Source organism: Jaculus jaculus, chromosome 16 (assembly GCF_020740685.1).
Source record: "Jaculus jaculus isolate mJacJac1 chromosome 16, mJacJac1.mat.Y.cur, whole genome shotgun sequence".
In the NCBI taxonomy this organism is placed as follows: domain Eukaryota; kingdom Metazoa; phylum Chordata; class Mammalia; order Rodentia; family Dipodidae; genus Jaculus; species Jaculus jaculus.
Window position 1 is genome coordinate 36739392 of NC_059117.1, and position 20168 is coordinate 36759559.

Sequence of the window (20168 nt, forward strand, 5' to 3'; positions counted from 1 at the left end):
AAATCTTTCAATACTTAAAGCCACAGAAATAATGAATATTTCAATTTATTAAATACATTAGGCATTTTTCTTTATTACCTTTATGGGGCTGCCCCCCTTCCCCCCAAAAATGTGTGAGTGCTGATGGAGATTAGTGAGGGAGGTGGAGTAGGAAAAAAAAGTAAGTTCCTCCCCAGAAAGCAGGATGGGCTTTGGGGTGGGTGACATGATCTCTCAGGCATGTCTGTATTCTTTTACAGAGGCTCAGGGGCGGTGATGTAGTCTGAGTATGGGCTCTCACAGCTGGGGTGGAACTCCTTAGAAGCTGATCTCCCACAGCACTTTTGTAATTGCCTCCTGCTTCACAGGCAGGCTTGTCCTATGAAGAGAGGCTCTTCAGCACCACTCTGAACAGGGCAGGAGCCTGGATGGACTTAGTTTAGTGGGTGGCTGACCTGGCTCTGTGGAATCCCCTTTCCCTCACTTCACTGAGCAGAGAGGCTAATGCAGAAGTTCTCAGGCCTGGCTGTTCATTAGAATCACTGAGGAGCTTTGGTAAATAACCACCCCGATTAGATTAGTCTGGGTGGATCTCGGTCTGAGTATTGTTTTTATTTTTATTTTTTATTTTTTTTGGTTTTTTTGAGGTAGGGTCTCACTCTGGCTCAGGCTGACCTGGAATTCACTATGTAGTCTCAGGGTGGCCTCGAACTCTCGGCGATCCTCCTACCTCTGCCTCCCGAGTGCTAGGATTAACGGCGTGCGCCACCACGCCCGGCTTGAGTATTGTTTTTAAATATCTCTAAATTATTTCAATGTACACTGGGGGAGGAGAATTGTTCTAAGTTTCTGAAATGTGGCTGATGGTTAGAATCACTGAACTAACTGCTTTTTAAAGATACAGATCCCTAAACCCTTCCTTGGTGACTTAAATGGGCATGTGTGGGGTAAGGCTCAGAAATCAGAATGTTAGGCACTCCCGGGAAGGAACCATGTCTATGAGTCACTGGTGGGACAAAACTTTATAGCAAGTGGGCCTTGCTTCACAGAGCAGTCTGAACCTCTAGTGCTAATTTTTTTTTTTTTTTCCAGGAAGGGTCTCACTCTAGCCCAGGTTGACCTGGAATTCACTATGTAGTCTCAGGCTGGTCTTGAACTCACAGAAATTCTCCTACCTCAGCCTCCCATGTGCGGGAGTAAAGGTGTGCACCACCATGGCTGGCTTCTAGTGCTAATTTGTTGAAAGGGGTCTTGAGGGACAGTTTTTTGGTAAAATTTATACTTGGAGATGGAGTTATTTACATGGTCTGCTTACAGCCTGATTGGCATGTGAAAGCAAGCTTCCTTTTCCTTTAGAGGGAGGGCCAAGATAGGCAAAAACATGAGTCCTGGGAAGATCACCCCTTCTAATCTCTGGAGCCTGTAACATTACTTTATTTAAAAAGGGTCTTTGCTGATGTGATTTAAAGACCCCCATAAGGAGATCATTTTGGATTAATCACATGAGCCCTGAATGCTTTCACTAATATGAGAGAGCAGAGGGCCATCTTGGGATGGGGAGAGATGTGGTGAGGCTGAGGGCAGAGGCTGGCCACAGCCATGGGGCCTCAGCAGCCCTTGGAGTCTGGCGGCCGGAAAGAACAGCTTCTCCCTTCAAGCCAAATCAGAGAGCACGGCTTGACCAATAGGCTGATTCAGGCTTAGTGAGCCAGACCTTGGATACCTTACCTCCAGAGCTGCAGGGGTTGAACTCCCACCAAGTCTGTAGCAACCTGTTACAGCAGTGACAGGAAAAGAATGCAGGAATCACCTAGGGCAGGGGTACAGCCGAGATTCTGACTCAGTGGGTCTGAGAGGAGCCATAGATATTGCTGTACGTCTTGACAGGGTGGGCCGCCTGGGTGAAACTACGATGTGGATCTAAGGGCTATAATCTGAAGAGGAATGAAGAGGTGTTAGCAACAGAGAAGATTCAGGCAGTTTTATGAAATTTTTTTGCATTCGTTCTTGTTATATATAACTTCTCCAGCCACATTCTATTTCTGTGGACAAAGGGAAGATCCAGAATTCAGGCAGCTACTCAGATAAAGGAGATGAAACAATGAGATGACAGCCTCATTTCCCTTGAGCTGTTAAGAATTGGCTAAAATATGTTGTGGGGCCATTTCAGAGTAACAAAGAGATGATTGCTTCAGCCATCACATCTGTAATGTGTCATTTTCTGAGTGTCAGTGGAAATTTCTGTACCTATTGAGATTGAGTGGGGCTGCCGCATTATCATTTAATTCTAAAATCCCCCAAAATATAAAAATTGAAGATACCCTCACCATGGCCAGTGCCAATGCTAGGTGTTGGTGAAGAGTTGGTGAATTGCATAGGCTTGAGTTTCGCACTGGATTCCTGGTGATCTTTAAATTTGTGTTTGTCTTTCACTTGTGGGTGTGGAACAGGAAAAGAGGGAGAACTTCCAGAATTTATTTATAGGTATTGGTCAAAGTAATGAAGTGGACAGAGTCACCTGGGTGGTGCTGAGATACTATATACAGCTTCCCCTAGTGAAGCCACCCAGTCTCTTTGGGAGTTTGGTTTCAAGCTCTTTTCTTCTTTTTCACTCCCCTCCAGAAAATCTTAGGAGTCCTATGAGACATTTTGTAAGATAGTATTTAACATTTTTGCCATTTAAGTCTACACTCAGTGACAGCAGTTATGTGTACTCTATTGTATAACCATCACCAGTCTGTTTCATAATCATGAGCAGAAACTGTACCCACAGTATTCTCCCCTCCCCTCATCCCTGTTAAACTCTACTCCACTTTCTGCCTCGGCAATTGTCACTTTAAGTGTTCATATAAATGGAATCATAGCATGCTCAGCTGCTATATTTGGATTATTTCACTTAGAGTAACATTCTCAACGTTCAACCAGGCATCTGAATTGCATTCCTTTCAATGTCTGAATATTATATGATGTATATAAAGGGCATATTTTGTTTATGGATCAATAAACATCGATAGATATTTGTGTTGCTTACATTTATTGGCTATTGTGAATCAGTGTTTATAGTACTTAAGTTGAGATAAAAATTTGGGGAGGGAAGGGAGGGCATTGAAGGGGTGGGAAACGCAAATCTAGACTCAAACGGCAATGGCACCATAAAATTCTACTTCCTAAAAGGCAGGCCAAATGGCTGAACCTTCACCAGGCCCTTACAGGGAACACCTGAACCACAAGACACTGGAGAGGGTAGGATCAAGGCTAACCTTAATCTTCTACATCTTCCCTCCCTCCCTCTCCCTCTCTCTTCTCTCTATTAGCCATCTTTTTCCTCATTTTCTTAGTGGGCACTGGCCTGTAACTCCCAGTACCAGCATGGGGCTATCATCCACAATGAGCGTTTGATCAGAGAGACCTACAAGGTTTCCTAGAAGACAGACAGATTTCTATCAGAGTACTTGATGACCCACCAAAGGTTAGTGGTAAGACCCTACTGCTGAAGACACCATATGCATTTGACATGTAAAATAGAATGGCATGGCTGGAAGCTAGAAGAGAGTCAGTCCCCAGACAGTCAGCGCATCTAGTGCCAGAAGGTGCTACATGGGCGACTGGGGGAAAATGACCAATATCTGACAAGCAACTCATGGTCTAACCTACTTAGCAGCAAATAACCTGTTGTGATGCCTATACAAGTGCAATAGTGGCACACAGCCATGGTAGGGAACCAACTGCTCTTGATTTGGCTAGCTGATCCCCTCAGTGATATGGGACCCATAGCTGGAGCTGGGAAACAAGTCAGAACCATATCCAAACATAAGCCCACTCTCCAATATCAAGCTACCATCAATCATGGGCTACAAGAGGGCCTATACCTATCAAATGCTCTATAAAAAAGGAAGGGTTATCTCATTTGCCCTGGTGCTAACTTACTCTCCATTGGAGAATCTGCTTCTCTTTTTCAGATAGATGTAGATCCTAAGGAGAGAGCCACCTCATCATACCTCAGAAGGGCCCCAGCTGAAACTAAGAAAAATTGGCAAAACAAGCAAGGGTGCTCTTTTCCTGATGAACCAGATACTAGCACAAGGGGGAAGGAGACCAACACAGAGAAAAATCAACTCCTACCAAATCAGAGAGCCAGAGCCTCAGAGGCCCCCAACACCTCAGCACTGAAGCGGACCAAAAATGAACCCAACATGGCTCAGGGAAATTTTGCAGAAGAGGGGGCGGAAGGAATGTCAGAGCCACATGTTGGGTCATGATATGCAGAGACATTTATCTTACCCATAACTGCAGGCTAAGTCCACAACGCACAACCCATATACCTCAACAAGGAGGGGTCAATGGGGAGGGGGTAGGTCATGGATGAGCCTAATAATGGTTTCAAACTGACTGTATTTGCTGAATACAAAACTAATTAATATAAAAAAAATTAAATAAAAAAATTTGGTAAAAGTGTGGCTTGAAAATCCCATGCTTTCCAATGCCAGGTAATAGAACACATACCCACGGAAACCAAGATGGAAATGAGTTGCACCAGGACACAACGACGTCAGAGAGTCTTAATGGTGTCGCAGCAGGTGAGTGAGAACATGCAGAGCCCAAGGAGGTTGCAGGGAGTTAGTGAGATGGCGTAGAGCAGAAGGAGGTTGCAGTGGGTGAGTGAGAGGATGTAGAACTGAAAGATGTTGCGGTGTGTTAGTGAGTTGAGGGTGAGCTGAAGGAGGTTGCAGCGGGCGAATGACAGGACATAGAGCTGAAGGGTCTCGCAGTGGGTTAGTGAGATGATGTAGAGATGAAGAGTGAGGTCGGCAGTGATGAGCTGTTGTAGAGTTGCTGAGTGAGGCGACCCAGAGCTGAAGGCTGTTGCAGTGGCTGGGTAATGTTATTAATAGGTGATGGATATTGCAGTGAGTGGGATGAGGAAGAGCTGAAGGCTGTTGCGGTGGGTGAGTGAGATGGGGCATGTCTTATCATGTTCTTGGGAAGTCTCATCTTTTCAAGTGTGATTATTTGACTGGAGGTTTGTGGCTGGAAAACAAAGCCAAGAAAGGAATAAAATGAACATTTGGTGACAAAGCTTGCTTTCTTGCTCTGTTTTCCTCTCTCACAGTGTTTGCTATTTCTGAATGGCTTCCTTAGTAATTTACTTTCACTTGAAGAAATGTCTGAGGAAGATAACCAACAGCCATCACACAAAAGGATGCGTTCACTTGGTCTTCACTGTGGCGCTGTCAGAGAGGCTTGTCTAGTATTACCGTGAAGCCCTGAAGGGGAGGACAGCTCCACCAGCCCCCCCCCCTGTCTATAGATTTTCAGGACTCTGGTTCACACCTGGGTAACTCCAACTCATTAGTGCCTGAAGGCTGGCCTGAGCCAACGAGTCGAGGAAGGAACCAAGGGCCGAGCAAAGGTAGTAGATGCTAACAGTAGACAATACTGGGGACTTCAGTGTAGATGACCTGGTGGATGCTGGTGCTGTAATTAGAAAAAGGGGTCGAGATAGGGATGGGCCAGTAGAAGCAGCAGTAACACTGGGTGAACCCAGGACATGAATATGTGGCTCCCAGCTTTGGGTAAGCTCATTATTATTTCTTTAAAAAAAATTTTTTTTTTGTTTGTTTTTCAAAGTAGGGTCTCACTCTAGTCCAAGCTGACCTGGAATTCACTGTGTAATCTCAGGGTGGCCTAAAATGCACAGCAATCCTTCTACCTCTGCCTCCAAAGTGCTGGGGTTAAAGGCATATGCCATTATGCTTGGCTAATTTTTTTATTTTTATTTTAGAGAGAGCAAGAGGGAGAGAGAGAGAGAAACAGAGACAGAATTGGTGTGCCAGGGCCTCAGCCACTGAAATCGAACTCCATACACTTGTGTCACCTAGTGGCATGTGTGACCTTGCACTTGCCTCACCTTTGTGTGTCTGGCTTACGTGGGGTCTGGAGAGATCTAACTAACATGGGTCTTTAGGCTTTGCAGATAAGTGCCTTCCTTAATCACTAAGCCATCTCTCCAGCCCTGATGATTATTTCTTACCTTGTTATACTTCTCTTGTGTACTCATCTTATAGGAGAGGCAACTGTGGTTCAGAGAGGAAAGGATAGAAGCTCATGCTTTTGACAAATATGAATGATGCCTGGGTAGAAAAAAAAAATATATATATATACACACACACACATATTGTGTGGAGAGGGAGAGAGAGAGAGAGAGAGAGAGAGAGAGAGAGAGGGAGAGGGAGAGGGAGAGAGAATTGGCATGCTAGGGCCTCCAGCCACTGCAATCAAACTCCAGACCTGTGTGCCACCTTGCATGCTTGTATCACCTTGTGTGTCTGGCTTATGTGGGGTCTGGGGAGTTGAACATGTGTCTTTAGGCTTTTCAGGCAAGCATGTTAACCACTAAGCCGTCTGTTCAACCTGAAAGTCTATATTTTTAAGGTATCATCCCATATCAGACTGCAATTGGAAAGGAATATGGAGGCATCTTCTACTTCTACTCTCAGACTTTTACTGTGAGTAGACAAATAGCAAAGTTGGGCTGGAGAAATGGCTTAGTGATTAAGGCACTTGTCTGCAAAGCCAAAGGACCCAGGTTCGATTCCTTAGGACCCACATAAGCCAGATGCTTTCTCTCTCTGCCTCTTTCCCTCTCAAATAAATAAATAAAAATAAAAAATTAGGGCTGGAGAGATGGCTTAGTGGTTAAGCGCTTGCCTGTGAAGCCTAAGGACCCCGGTTCAAGGCTTGGTTCCCCAGGTCCCACGTTAGCCAGATGCACAAGGGGGTGCACACATCTGGAGTTTGTTTGCAGAGGCTGGAAGCCCTGGTGCGCCCATTCTCTCTCTCCTCTCTCTCTCTCTCTCTCTGTCTTTCTTTCTGTGTCTGTCGCTCTCAAATAAATAAAAAAATTTAAAAAAATTAAAGAAAATAAAGTAAAATAAAAATTAAATAAAAGAAAAATAGCAAAGTTGAGAAGGTAGATTCTTACATTAGAGAAGGCATTCTTAACCTAGAGTTTAGGCATCCCAAGAAGGACAGAATCCAAGGGTACCTGTGAACTTTCTTGGGTGAACCTCTTATGTTTCTTGATGAAGTGTAGCATTTCCTTCAAAGAGTCCGTTAGCAGCACGTCAAATTACCATTCATGAGATTTAACAATGTTCCCATATCCCATAGTTTGATAGATGTCTGGATTATCATCATGTATTGTCACCACTACTACAGAATTTGGGGTTATTAGACTCATTGCTAGACTCTGTTACTTTATGTGTTACGAGAAGCATCCTATCAGCATGCCATGATTTTAAGAACAAATTACACATAATTAAGCAGCTTCTATGATTTTATTTTAGGCATTGCAAACATTATTTTGAGGAGGGTTCCACAGATACCACAGACTTTCAAAGGAATTTATGGCCAAAGAATGATTAAAACCCTGCACAAAAGCAACGGGGACTCAAGATGATTCACATTCTCCAGATCGTCTGCTCTTGGTAGAGTCTGTTTGCATCCAGTAGGAGGGTAGGTGCAAAGAAGGGAAGAGCTGGGATTCAATGCATTCATTCATTTATTCACAATGCCAACTGATGACCACAATATGTCAGACACTATATATGACACTGGGGCCCTGTGGTTCTATGTTAATGGATAATAACGATTTGTAACAGATAGGTAACTCACAAGGCAAGCTTGGGACCTGAACAATGAGAAGGTGCCTCTTGAGGAAGAAGTCATGGCGTGGTCATGGCAGAGGGAACAGCAAGGGGCATAGAGTAAGCTTTTCACAGATAAAAAAGAGAGATGCTCTTGGGAGTTTAGGTTAGAGCTAGGCTGTTTCAATATGGCAGCTACTGACCACCTAGGAGTACCGAGCATTTGAAATGACAGTGGTCCAACCGGATACCTCTAAATGATTTTCAAGGATATGGGGAGAGGTAAATAATTTTCCCTTTTATTCAAACAACATTTGTTGAATATCCTGGTGGTGGTAATATTTTAATAAATAAGATGAATTCTTGCTACTATAGATGAAATGCCTATGTCCTCATAATTCATATACTGAAATCCTAATCTCCAATGTGATAGTATTAGGTGGTAGAGATTATACCCTAAAAAACCTCTGAGAGCTCCTTTGTACTCGTCTTGAGGGAGAGAAGAGGGCCAAGTAGGAACTCTGGGAAACACGCCCCTCACCAGGACTCTGCCAATGTTTTGGTCTTGGATTTCTCAACCTTCAGAACCATGAGAAACAATTCCCATGGCTTATTGATTCTCCTGGTCAATCATAGTCTAACATCCCAAACTTACTGAGACACTTGCTGTTCCACACAGAGGTGCTATGGGTGTGTGGGTAGACAAGGAATGAGTTATAGAGATGATAATCTGGGATTGTATTGTGTGATGGAGGTCATCAGGGAAAATTCCTCTGAGATGATGTCATTACCTTTGCAGAGGGCTCTCTGTGGGATGAGCATCAGAAACTCCACTCAGCCCCCAGCCATGTCTTACCTTTACTGATTGTGTTTAGCATTAGCAAGTAGGCTTCCCCTTGCATTGTGAGACTTTTCTAATTAGTTTTATTTTCTTCTCTTTTACAAAAGGATGCATCAATCTCTCAAAGATTTTTTTTTCTATGATGGCAGGGACCTCAGGATGGGTGCACTGATGGTCCCCTGAAGATGGTGTCCAAATGGTGAGGGAACTTTCATGGGGAATTCCCTTAGCAGCTGATCTGTAGAACCTCTCAGCTCCCTTGGCACTGACTGAACTGCTTGCATAAATGGGGTGTTTAAAAAGGCACCACCCCCCTAGGGTGAGTTTTAAGATCCTGTCTTGTAAATAGTTTCTTTTCTTTTTCTTTTTCTTTTTCTTTTTAAGAAGATAGTTCTAAGCAGGTTGGAAGTCTACTCTCTGGAGTTGTGCTGCTATGCTTTTATTTTAAATGCCACCATCTCCTTCAATGTTTAGCTAACGATAACTATAATAAAATAATGGCAGAGTACTAGCTAAGCACTTCCTGTGCCGCCAGGCTGTGCGCACATCATCTCATTTAATCTTCACTTCATGGGGAAGCTGTGTGGTTTGGTGGTGAGTCATTCTCAGAATGCTTGGGTTTGAGTCTCAGTGCTGTCATTCCTAGCTATTTGACTTCTCATTTACTGATCTGTAAAATAGGGACAATAATAGTTCCCATGGGGGCATGGGATGGAGGAAATGAACGCTACCTGTAGAGCTATTCCCAGTCGATAGTAAATCCTATATGGCAGCCATTATTGACACGAAGAGCAGTAGACTATTAACTCACTAAACACATGACGAAAACAAAGTTCAAGTCAAGTCATTTACCCAGTGTCACATAACGAGGAAGAGATATGCTCCCATTCATGTTGTCTGTTGGCCAACAGTGCTCCTAGGTGTGGGCAGGTTTGAAAAATGAGCCATATGGATGTGGTTTTGGACTTGGGCTCCGCAGGACCATATGCTATAGTGGGCTGGAGAGATTTGATTTTTGGCAAGTCTACCCTCTAACTATAAAGTAGGCCTTTTTCTGTTAATGGTGTTTCTCTAGACCCTGTCTCTTAGTACAAGTTGACAGTATTGGCAGGATAATTGGAGGCCTACCAAAGCGATTAGTTGTTTTGCCTTGGAAGTTGTTTCCTAAACCCCAGGGAAAGAAGCAGCCCATCTGTTGTGCTAACTTCCTGCAAACTTGTTGCCTGGAGATTAGAAATGAGGCATTGGAGCTAAATGGGCCTAGTCTGCATCATGGCACACTATCCCCCAATGATCTTGGGAGAATGCTTCACACTCCTGAAACTTGGTTTGTTTATGTACATAGTGGAGTGCTCACCATATCTACCTCACAGAACTATTTTGAGGATTAAGTGAGATCACAGATCATAATAACAAAATTGGTGACTTGAACTGAAGGCCATCTGAACAACTACTTACAATGACTACCCTCATACTACAGATGATGGACCAGGCACAGGGCTCTTCCTTATTATTGACTCGCTATATAGTAGCTGGTATCCAGTAGCTCCCCCTTATCCATGTTGAGTACATTCAAATACACTCAGTGTGGATGCCAGAAGTCATAGATTTCACTGACCCCTATATATACTACACACATATACAAAATTCATGCTTTTCCTATACTACTAATCACTTAGGTTCAGTATGGCTTTTGTAATTTGAGATACTGATTTTATGGGTAGAGGATTTGTTCTTAATGTATTATATAACTTCAAATGCATGATTTTTTCTTTTCTTTTCTTTTTACTTATTAATTTAAGACCTTTTTCTTTTACTTAAAGGAAACCCTTTGTTTTCTATTTGGAGTATTAAAATTGCCACTATCATTAGTCTTGTGCTTTGGGGCCATAATTAAATAAAATAAAGGTCACTTTAACATGAATACTTTAATACTGTGACAGTGTAAGAACCAAGATGACTACTAAATGACTAATTAAAAGGTAGTATATTAAGTGTCAATATGCTAGACCAGGAGACCTTCACATCCTGGTTGGGACTAGTGCATATCTATAGCATGAGATCTCAATCTTATACTTAGGGTTACATGGAATTTACTTATGAATTGTTTATTTCTAGAATTTTCCATTTGCTATGTTCAGATCACAACTAATCACCAGATAACTGAAAACACAGAAGGTAAGACTGCAGATGAGGAAGACTACCATAACTTAATTCCCCAACCAACCTTGGGCATTTGGTTTAATAAGGCATTTTTCCCCCACTAGAGAGGCCAGGCCATATACATATACACACACACACATACATACATACATATATACATACATACATACATACATACATATCTCATTGGTTGTCATTAGGCACATGGAGTGACCTGCTATTGCCCTTAAGTCTCTTTGCTTTTGGCATGTCATACCTTGAATTAAAAGTCACATCACTGACTATCCTACTAGGTTAGTACTAGCTCTAGAATCTTTTTTTAAATGTATATATTTTCTACCCAGTTCAGAGTTGAACTGTTTTTTTTTTTTTTAATGAGAGATAGATAGATAGAGAGAGAGAGAGAGAGAGGGAGGGAGAGAATTGGTGAGCCAGGGCCTCTAGCCATTGCAATGGAGCTCCAGACATGTGCACCACCTGTGTGCATGTACGTCCTGGCACTTGTATCCCCTTGTGTCTGGTTTATGTGGGATCTGGGGGGTCAAACATGGGTCCTTAGGCTTTGCAGACAAGGGCCTAAACCACTTGCCTGCAAAGCCTGAGGACCCATGTTCGACTCTCCAGATCCCATGTAAGCCAGGCGCAGAAAGGTGGGGCAAACATAAAGTTGTGCATGCCCCCTAGGTGGCACAAGCGTCTGGAGTTTGATTGTGGTGACTGAGACCCTGGCGTGCCTCTCTCTTGCTATCTCTAAAATAAAAAAAAAATTAAATTAAATTAAAACATCTATAAGCAGGCAGACAGTACAAAGCAAGTACTGTAAGTGCTGAACGAATAGAGAGCATGGGGGGAAGCTGCGCATCTGCTTTAACTAGACATGAAGGGCAAGACTTTCTAGAGAAGGTGGTGTTTAAGACCTGACTGAGGAGGCAGTCAAATGAAAGCCTTCATTACTATTTTTTAAAAGTAATTAATTAGTTAATTTGGGAGAGAGAGAATGGGCACTCCAGGGCCTCTACCCAGTACAAACAAACTCCAGATGCATGCAACTCCATGTGTATCTGGCTTGCTTGGGTTCTGGGGGATTAAACCCAAGTCCTTAGGCTTCTCAGGCAAGTGCCTTAACTTCTAAGCCATCTCTCCAGCCCCCTTTACTAATTTTTAAAATATATTGTAGTTTTATTTATTTATTTGAGAGAGAGTCAGAGAGAGAGCAAGAGGGGGAGAGAGAGGGGGGAGAGAGAGAGAGAGAGAACAGGCACAGCAGGGCCTCTAGCCACTGCAATTGAACTCCAGATGTGTGCACCTTCTTGTGCACATGAGAGACCTTCCATCCTTGTGTCACTGTGAGCCTGGCTTACACAGGACCTGGAGAGTCGAATGTGAGTCCTTAGGCTTCACAGACATGCTAAGCCGTGTTCCTAGGTCCCCCTTACTATTTTTTTGTTTATTTATTTGAGAGTGGCGGACAGAGAAAGAGGCAGATAGAAAGCGAGAATGGGTGTACCAGGGCCTCTAGCCACTGCAAACAAACTCCAGATGCATGTGCCCCCTTGTGCATCTGGCTAACATGGGTCCTAGAGAATCGAGCCTTGAACCAGAGTCCTTAGGCTTCACAGGTAAGCACTTAACCACATCTCTCCTACTATTTATTTTAAAAATCAGCTTTATTTATTTATTTGAGAGAGAAAGGCAGACAGACAGAGGGGGGGGGAGGGAGAGGGAGAGAGAGAAAGAGGGAGAGTATAGGCATGCCATGAATCCAAAACACATGGCTGTCTTTGTGCTTCTGGCTTTATGTGATTACTGGCAAATCAAACCCAGGCCATAGGGCTTTGCAAGCAAGTACCTTTACCCTCTGAGACATCTCTCCAGCCTCTCATTTACTATTTGTTGAGTAACTGCTATCTGCTAGGAGCTGTGGTAGACAGTAGACAGTAGTGAACAAAAAAAAAAAAAAAGCTACATATCTTTTATAGGAATGCACCATCATGCCTGGTAACAAACAAGGCACAGTGCATAAGATATGTAATATTAGTCAGTGATAAATGCCAAGTGTGTTTGTGTGTGCACGCATGCACACGTATGTGCACACATGCATCTGTATGTGTGCTTTGGTTGATATTTTAGGAAGAGGGGTGAAGGAGGCTTGAGACCTGATGGAAATAAAATAGAAAGCATGCAGCCACTTACAGGAAAAGCATTTCAGGCAGTAGAAATAGTAAGGACAAAGGCCCTGGGGCCGGAGAGTGCCTAGGTTGGTGGAACAGCAAAGGAAACCAGAATGTGTAGAGCAATGTTTGGCACTTGGTTAGGGAAGCAATCAGAGATGAAGTTAGCAAGAGGGCGACCTGTGGAAAGGATCTCAATTTTCTGCTAATAGTGTGAAAGTCTATTGAGACTTTAAAGTAGGGGGTTGACATGGTCACCACTTAGGGAAGATGGCTCAGAGAGTAATACAAGGAGATAGGAGACTTGCATATAACTTAAATTTCCATTTTAGACCAATGTAATTATGATCTTTAAATCTGGAAAGATTACTTTCTTGTCAGTTCAGGGATATTAGGGAAACTGTTTTCACACTTTAAGGTGATCTCTACACTACCTGTTACAGTCAGGTTCACATTGCTGGTAGAAATCACCCAACCAAGAGCAGTTTCTGGGAAAAAAGAGGTTTATTTTGGCTTACAGCCTTGAGAGGAAACTCCATGATGGCAGGGGAAAATGATGGCATGAGCAGAGGGTGGACATCACCCTCTGGCCCACATAAGGTAGACAACAGGAACAGGAGAGTCTGCCAAACACTGGTAAGGGGAAACTGATATAACACCCATAAGCCCTCCCCCAACAATACACTACCTTGTGGAGGTGTTAATTCCCAAGTCTCCATCAGCTGGGAACCTAGCATTTAGAACACCTAAGTTTATGGGGGACACTTGACTCAAACCACCACATTCTGCCCCTGGCCCCCATAAACTGATAAACATACAAGATGTAAAATACAATGCATTCAGTCCAACTTTAAAAGTCCCCATAGTTTTTATCAATTTCAATGATGTTCAAACATCCCATAGTCCACAGTCTTTTAACTGAGCCATGATAAAAAAAATCCCCAAAACATCCATAATGACACAAAATAAACATTCATACTGCAAAAGATGGCATAGGGCATTGCAAAGAAATACTCAACCAATACAAGATTTAAAACAACCAGGGCAAACATCAAACTCTGTAGCTTCAAGTCTAACAACTCTAGCCAGTGACAAATCTCCAAGTCCATTAATTCTAACCAGCAACAACTCTCTGGAGTTCTAATTCTGCCTCTCCAGCTAGGCTACTTACAGTCCTGGAAAACTTCATCAGGGCCGGCAGCTCTCCTTGGCATCCAGCCTGTGTTCCCGGCATCTCTACTGGGTCTCCACTGCAACCAAGGGTCATCCTCATGGCCCCAGGGGGTCTCCATACAGGCAACCAGCAAACCTGCTTCACACTGCCCATGGCCATTTCTAAAACACAAGACCGTGTTGCAAACTCAATGACCCTCTCTTTACTGCATTTCTTATGCTCCACAATACCAGGATGCCAATTTGTTAATCCACAGGGGAATAAAGCAGACTTTGAAGAATAGGACACTCCTTGAGCACTCAGGCCTCTTTAAAAGAGTCTACATTCTTCTTGTTGCCCCAGTGCAGGTCAGCTGGCCCAATCTCAAAGGTTGTAATCTCTCAATTGCAGCTGAATAGGCAACAATTAACCCAAAGATTTTTCTTTCTGTGCCATATCCCTCATTCACACCAGTCCATTTCTGTGCAAAGCAACCCTGCACAACTTCTCAGGATACGGGCATAACAGCAAGCTTCCCACACAAACTGCTAGCCCAGTCTAAGCAAAGCTCTTTCTCACCCTCATAAGTCAAACCTCACAGTCCATAGTTCTTACTGCAGTCAGGCCTTTCAACTCTGACCAGAATAGTCCATCAAACTGTACTTACAGCACTGCAAGGCATCTCTTAGGCCAACGTTTCAAATCCTTCCACATTCCTCTTGAAAATCAGCTCCAAAAGGCCAAAACCACACAGTCAGGGGTCTAGCAGTAATCCCACTCCTCGGTACCACTTTACTGTTGCAATCATGTTCACATTGCTGGTAAAAATCACCTAACCAAGAGCAGCTTGTGAGAAAAAAAGAGGCTTATTTTGGCTTATAGGCTCCAGAGGAAATTCCATGATGGCAGGAGAAAACAATGGCATGAGCAGAGGGTGGACCTCACTTCCTGGCCCACATAAGGTGGACAACAGGAATAGGAAAGTGTGCCAAACACTGGCAAGGGGAAGCTGGCTATAACATCCATAAGCCCTCCCCCAACAATACACTGCCTCCTGGAGGTGTTAATCCCCAAATCTCCATCAGCTGGGAATGTAGCATTCAGAACACCTAAGTTTATGGGGGAACACCTGAATCAAACCACCATGCCACCTAAATAGATAAAAAGCTCTAGGTGTGTGACAACTGAAAAAATTCAGTCTCAATTAAATGGCTTCTGAACATCTTGGTGGACCAATACTTTATCCTCTTTCAAATGCATGTGTCATTCCACACAGGTGCTTGAGAGCAAAGCTTGTTCACAGTGCTGAGTCCATGGGGTTATGTTTGACACCCGGGCTGGGGGGTGGTGCTCTGAGTTCACCCAGAGCAGAAGGCAGTGTTGATGGCAGCTTTGGGGGAACTGGGGTTACTTTGCATTGAGGCCCACAGCCTGTGCATGGTCCTCGAACAATGCAGGAAGCTCGTGAGACCAGTGGAGGGAAGGAGGGTGTCGCTATAGTAATGGAGATTGAACTTCTTGTGTGTACTTGGTGGTGAATGTTAAGCGCAGTTTCTCTTGGATTCAGAGAGCTGTAGAAATTTGACATTTCGAAACTCTCAAGTGTCACAGAGTTATATCCATGAGCATGCTGGCAGCCTGATCGTCTGGGCAGAGCTGCGTGTGTTTCTATTTAAAAGCTACAGAGTTCAGCAGTCACCGCAGGGGCATGCCCAGATGGCTGTGGCTTGCCAGGTTCCTGGGCTCAGCACACACCACAGGGCTGAAACGCTGCCAAAGGCACTCTTTTGTTTTGACAGTGACAAGGGTAGTCAGAGGCTCTGGATCTCTGCTTCCCCCAAAATGAGGCAGTGCAATTCTGTTGGCTGCCGTACAGTCACTGGAAATGAACGGGATCAGGAAAGGCAGAATGAAATAGAGGCTTGTGTAAAAATAAGAACTGCTATTTGCATTCCCCTTGGAGTTTTCTCTTGGTTGGTCCTCACAGTCAATGCAGAGGGCAGCTTTCTTCTGATTGCCCTCCTTGCATTGGCAGGAAGTGGGAGTGCGGAGAGGCGGAGGTCTCTCTCTGATCATATGGCTCTGGTGCAGAGCAAGGACGGAAGCCCACTCAGTCACTGTGGCTCTTCGTCTTTCTGCTGGGGTAACTTTTCTTCTCAATGTGACTTCACAATTTAGGGAACTAAGACACAGAATTCAACCAGACTCCAGAGCTCATGCTCTTAGTGGGTGCTGGAATGTCAGGATGTTCAGTCCTACTGAAATAAGGTGCTATGGCACGTGTTGACATTGTTTTTATCTGTGTAATTGTGGCAAAGAGATGGGGAATCTTGAGCCCCTAAACTTGCTTTGTTTCAGACAATTCCACAGTATCTGGGAAACAGCTCAGGGTCTGTGCTCCTTTCTATGGGTGATTAATGTGCAGTCAGACCAAGCTCATATGACTTATAATCCCCCCCAAAAAACCCCAAAATTGGACTGATGTGGAGTAGATGGTGGAGTACAGATGATTGTAAAAGTCATGTCAAAGATGAAAACCTTTGCATTTTATTTGCTTTTTTTTTTTTTTTTTTTTTTTTTTTTTTTTTTGAGGAAGGGTGTCTTGTATCTCAGGCTGGCTTTGAATTTGAATCCACTATATAGTTGAGGCTAACCTTGAACTGATGCTCTCTCCTCTACCTGCCAAGGGCTGAACTTACTGTCATGCACCAACATGCCCAGACTGAGGTGCAAAACTTTTCATAAAACTATTGATGCACTAATTTCCCTCAAAAGCTATAGTACTCATGGTGTAAAAAAACAGGCACAGGGCTGAGGATGGAGCTGGGTGTTAGAATGCTTACACAGCATGGTCAAGGCTTTGGTTCAATCCTCAGTACTGGGGTGGGGGGAACCACGTTGACTTCATATTAATTTCTTCTCTTTCTTTTGTTTTGTTTTTGTATTTTTTATGAGATGTGTGTGTGTGAGAGAGAGAGAGAGAACACTGGCATGCCAGGGTCTCCAGCCACTGCAGCCGAGCTCCAGATGTGTGCACCATCCTGTGTGCATGTGCGGCCTACCACACTTGTGTCACTTACGTGGGACCTGGAGAGTAGAACATGGGTCCTTAGGTCTCACAGGCAAGTGCTTTAACCACTAAGCCACCTTTCCAGCCCCATTTCTTCTATTTCTGTGTGAGCGTTTCAATCAGCTTCATGTTGCTGGCAGAAAACACCAGACCAAGAGCAGCTTGTGGGAGAAAGTGTTTATTTTGGCTTACAATCCCAAAGGGAAGCTCCATGATGGCGGCAAAAAACGACGGCATGAGCAGAGGGTGGACATCACCTCCTGGCCAACATCAGGTGGACAACAGCAGCGGGAGAGTGTGCCAAACACTGGCAGGGGGAAGCTGGCTAAAACACTCATAAGCCCGCCCCCAACAAAACAATGCCTCCAGGAGGATCCAATTCCCAAACTGCCACCAGCTGGAGGCCTGGCATTCAGCACATATAAGTTTATGGGGGACACCTGAATCAAATCACCAAATTGAGCTTAGGTAATTACACCTCAATTTGGGGACAGTAACATTCATAGTTAGTATGAAATGACTGCTCTGAAGAGGTATGTCTATGTTGAGATAGCACATGGTACATGCTTTTCAGAGTACTTGGTATACTCATCTTTTGCTCCTTGTTTTGATTTCTGGGGACTCTCACAGCAGCCCTGTTTATTTCTGAGCCAGTAGTACAGTAGTCAGACCCGGTCTGAAGTACCCTCAGGCCAGCACAGAAGCATCTGCATGTATTTCCACCATAGCCTCCCACATCCCTGTTCAGACGCACTTGTGGGTCTGGGGCTGAGCATCTCTTTGCAGCAGCCCTGGCTGCACATTGATGTTTTTCTTTAGGACTTTAAAAATAAACAACAAGCAGATGTAACAACCCATTTTCTGTCTGTACATTCTTTTTCCACAAAGCTCCATGCAGTTCCTTTGTCCGGGTCCCATCCAGTCTGCCTCCCTGGGATCACTTTGAGTGAAAGTTATATCATTATGTTTAGACAGTTTCTAGGCTCATATTGATCTGATCACATAAACATCCCTTCTCCCTGGGCACAGCATTCAGGCTTGGGGGTGCAGAGTGCAGGTTTGGCCACCTCTGCCTGGATTTGAAATTTGGCTTCACTAACATGGGAAGTGAGTTCCCTTTTGAGAGCCTCAGTTGCTCAATCTAGAATGATCACACGGTACTTCTTCCATTTTTCAATACCATTTGTCTCAATTATTACAACTGGGCAATGTTTAGGAAAATCAGGCTAAAGACTTTATCTCTCAGATAAATAGAATAGCTGTTCCTACTGTCACAGATGGCTGGGGCTCTGTCCAGAGAGGAATCACAGATGGGCCAATGACAACTCTTTTAGTGTTGAGGGTCTGAGTTCCAGAAGCTTGTAAGTATAGTTTCCAAATCCAGAAGCTTATGGCTCTGTGGTAGTTTTAATGGATGTTCTCCAATAAGATTCTGGAGTTTTCTTAGTTTCTTGGGTTTCCAGCCATGTGGCTGGAGGGGGTGTCATAGTGGGTGGATCCTTAGGTCCAGCTCTAAGGTGTTTGGGGACAGATCTGGAATTTCAAGCTAACAATATGCAGATTTTTTGAGCTCTGCCTGACTTCCTGAATTGTGCTTGCTTAGGGTGTTGATGGAGGCTTTTCTGTCTGCTTGGATCTGTGGAAGGGCACTCAACTTCTTCTGCCATTACTGAACTTCCTCTGGATCTGTAAGATTCAATAAATCCCTTCTTCCTCCCATAAACTGTGTCTGGTCTGGAGGTTCATCCCAGTGATGTGAGACTATGTACTAGAGGTTCTGTGCCTTCAAAACCAGAGCCTTATTGCTCTAGATGCCACTGATGGAAACCTGGAGTCTCAACTGATTTTTGTGCAACCAGCCTATCCCGTTCTATCTATGACAGAGAACAAAAGCCACAAAGATTCCATTCAGAAGAAACCCTTATTGGGCCTAATGTTGGACATCAGGTGGTAGTACTTAAGGGCAAAACCTCCCAGACTAACCCTGCAAGAGTGGAAAACAACGGGCTTTTTACCCAGAAGAGGGGCAGGGAGCACTTGTGCATAATCATGGTTTCCAGTTATACTGGCTGCAAGCCTCACAGAAGGATCAAACAGAAGCCTCACTAGGCACAGCATGCTTTCTGTCAATCACAAGCTTTCTGATGAGTCACAGGCAAATGCTTTTCCACCTCCTCAACCCTGCTGAGGACAGCTATTACAAATGGGGTAGGAAGATGCATACCACATATTTTCTGTCATAGAGAATCTAGATTTAACAAAAAAAGATGAAAGTGGAAAGGTAGTTTGGCAAGGGAGAAGGACCAGTTGGTGGGTGGGGCGGGAGAATAAGAAAAGGTAGTGGGGGGGGGGTTCTGGAGGGATGGTTTGGCAGTTAAGGTATTTGCCTGCAAGGCCAAAGGATCCAAGTTTGACTCCCCAGGACCCACATTAGCCAGATGCACAAGGGGTGCACACATCTGGAGTTCATTTGCAGTGGCTGGAGGCCCCGGCACACCCCTTCTCTCACTCTCTCTCTCTTTTTCTCCGTCAAATAAACAAATATTAAAAAATAAAACGTAATGGTTGTCTGAATATAGTTAAAATGCATTAGCTATATGCTCAGGAATGTTATAATGAAATCCATTATTTTAAACATCATGTTGATAGGAATTTATAAATGAGGTTTTAACATTTTTTTAAAAGATATTATTTTTATTATTTATTTGAGACAGAGAGAGAGAGAGAGAGTGAGCGCGAGCGAGAGCCAGGGCCTCCAGCCACTGCAAACAAACTCCAGATGCATGTACCACCATGTACATCTGGCTTACATGGGACCTGGAGAATTGAACCTGGGTCCTTAGGGTTCACAGGTATGTGCCTTAACTGCTAAGCCATCTCTCCAGCCCAAATGAAGTTTTCTTTTCTTTTTTTCTTATAGAACTATTATTAGCATTGACTTTATTCCCCTAGATAACCTAGATTGTGCTATGTAGCCCAGACTGACTTCAAATTCATAATCCTCTGGTTTAGTCTCCCAAGTACTGGTATTACAGGTATGCACCAAACTTGGTTAAACAATAACACACTTGATAGTATTTAAGAGGGCTTGACCATGCTAGAACTGAGAGGGAATCCTGTTCCCTCCCATCTATCCCACATAGTG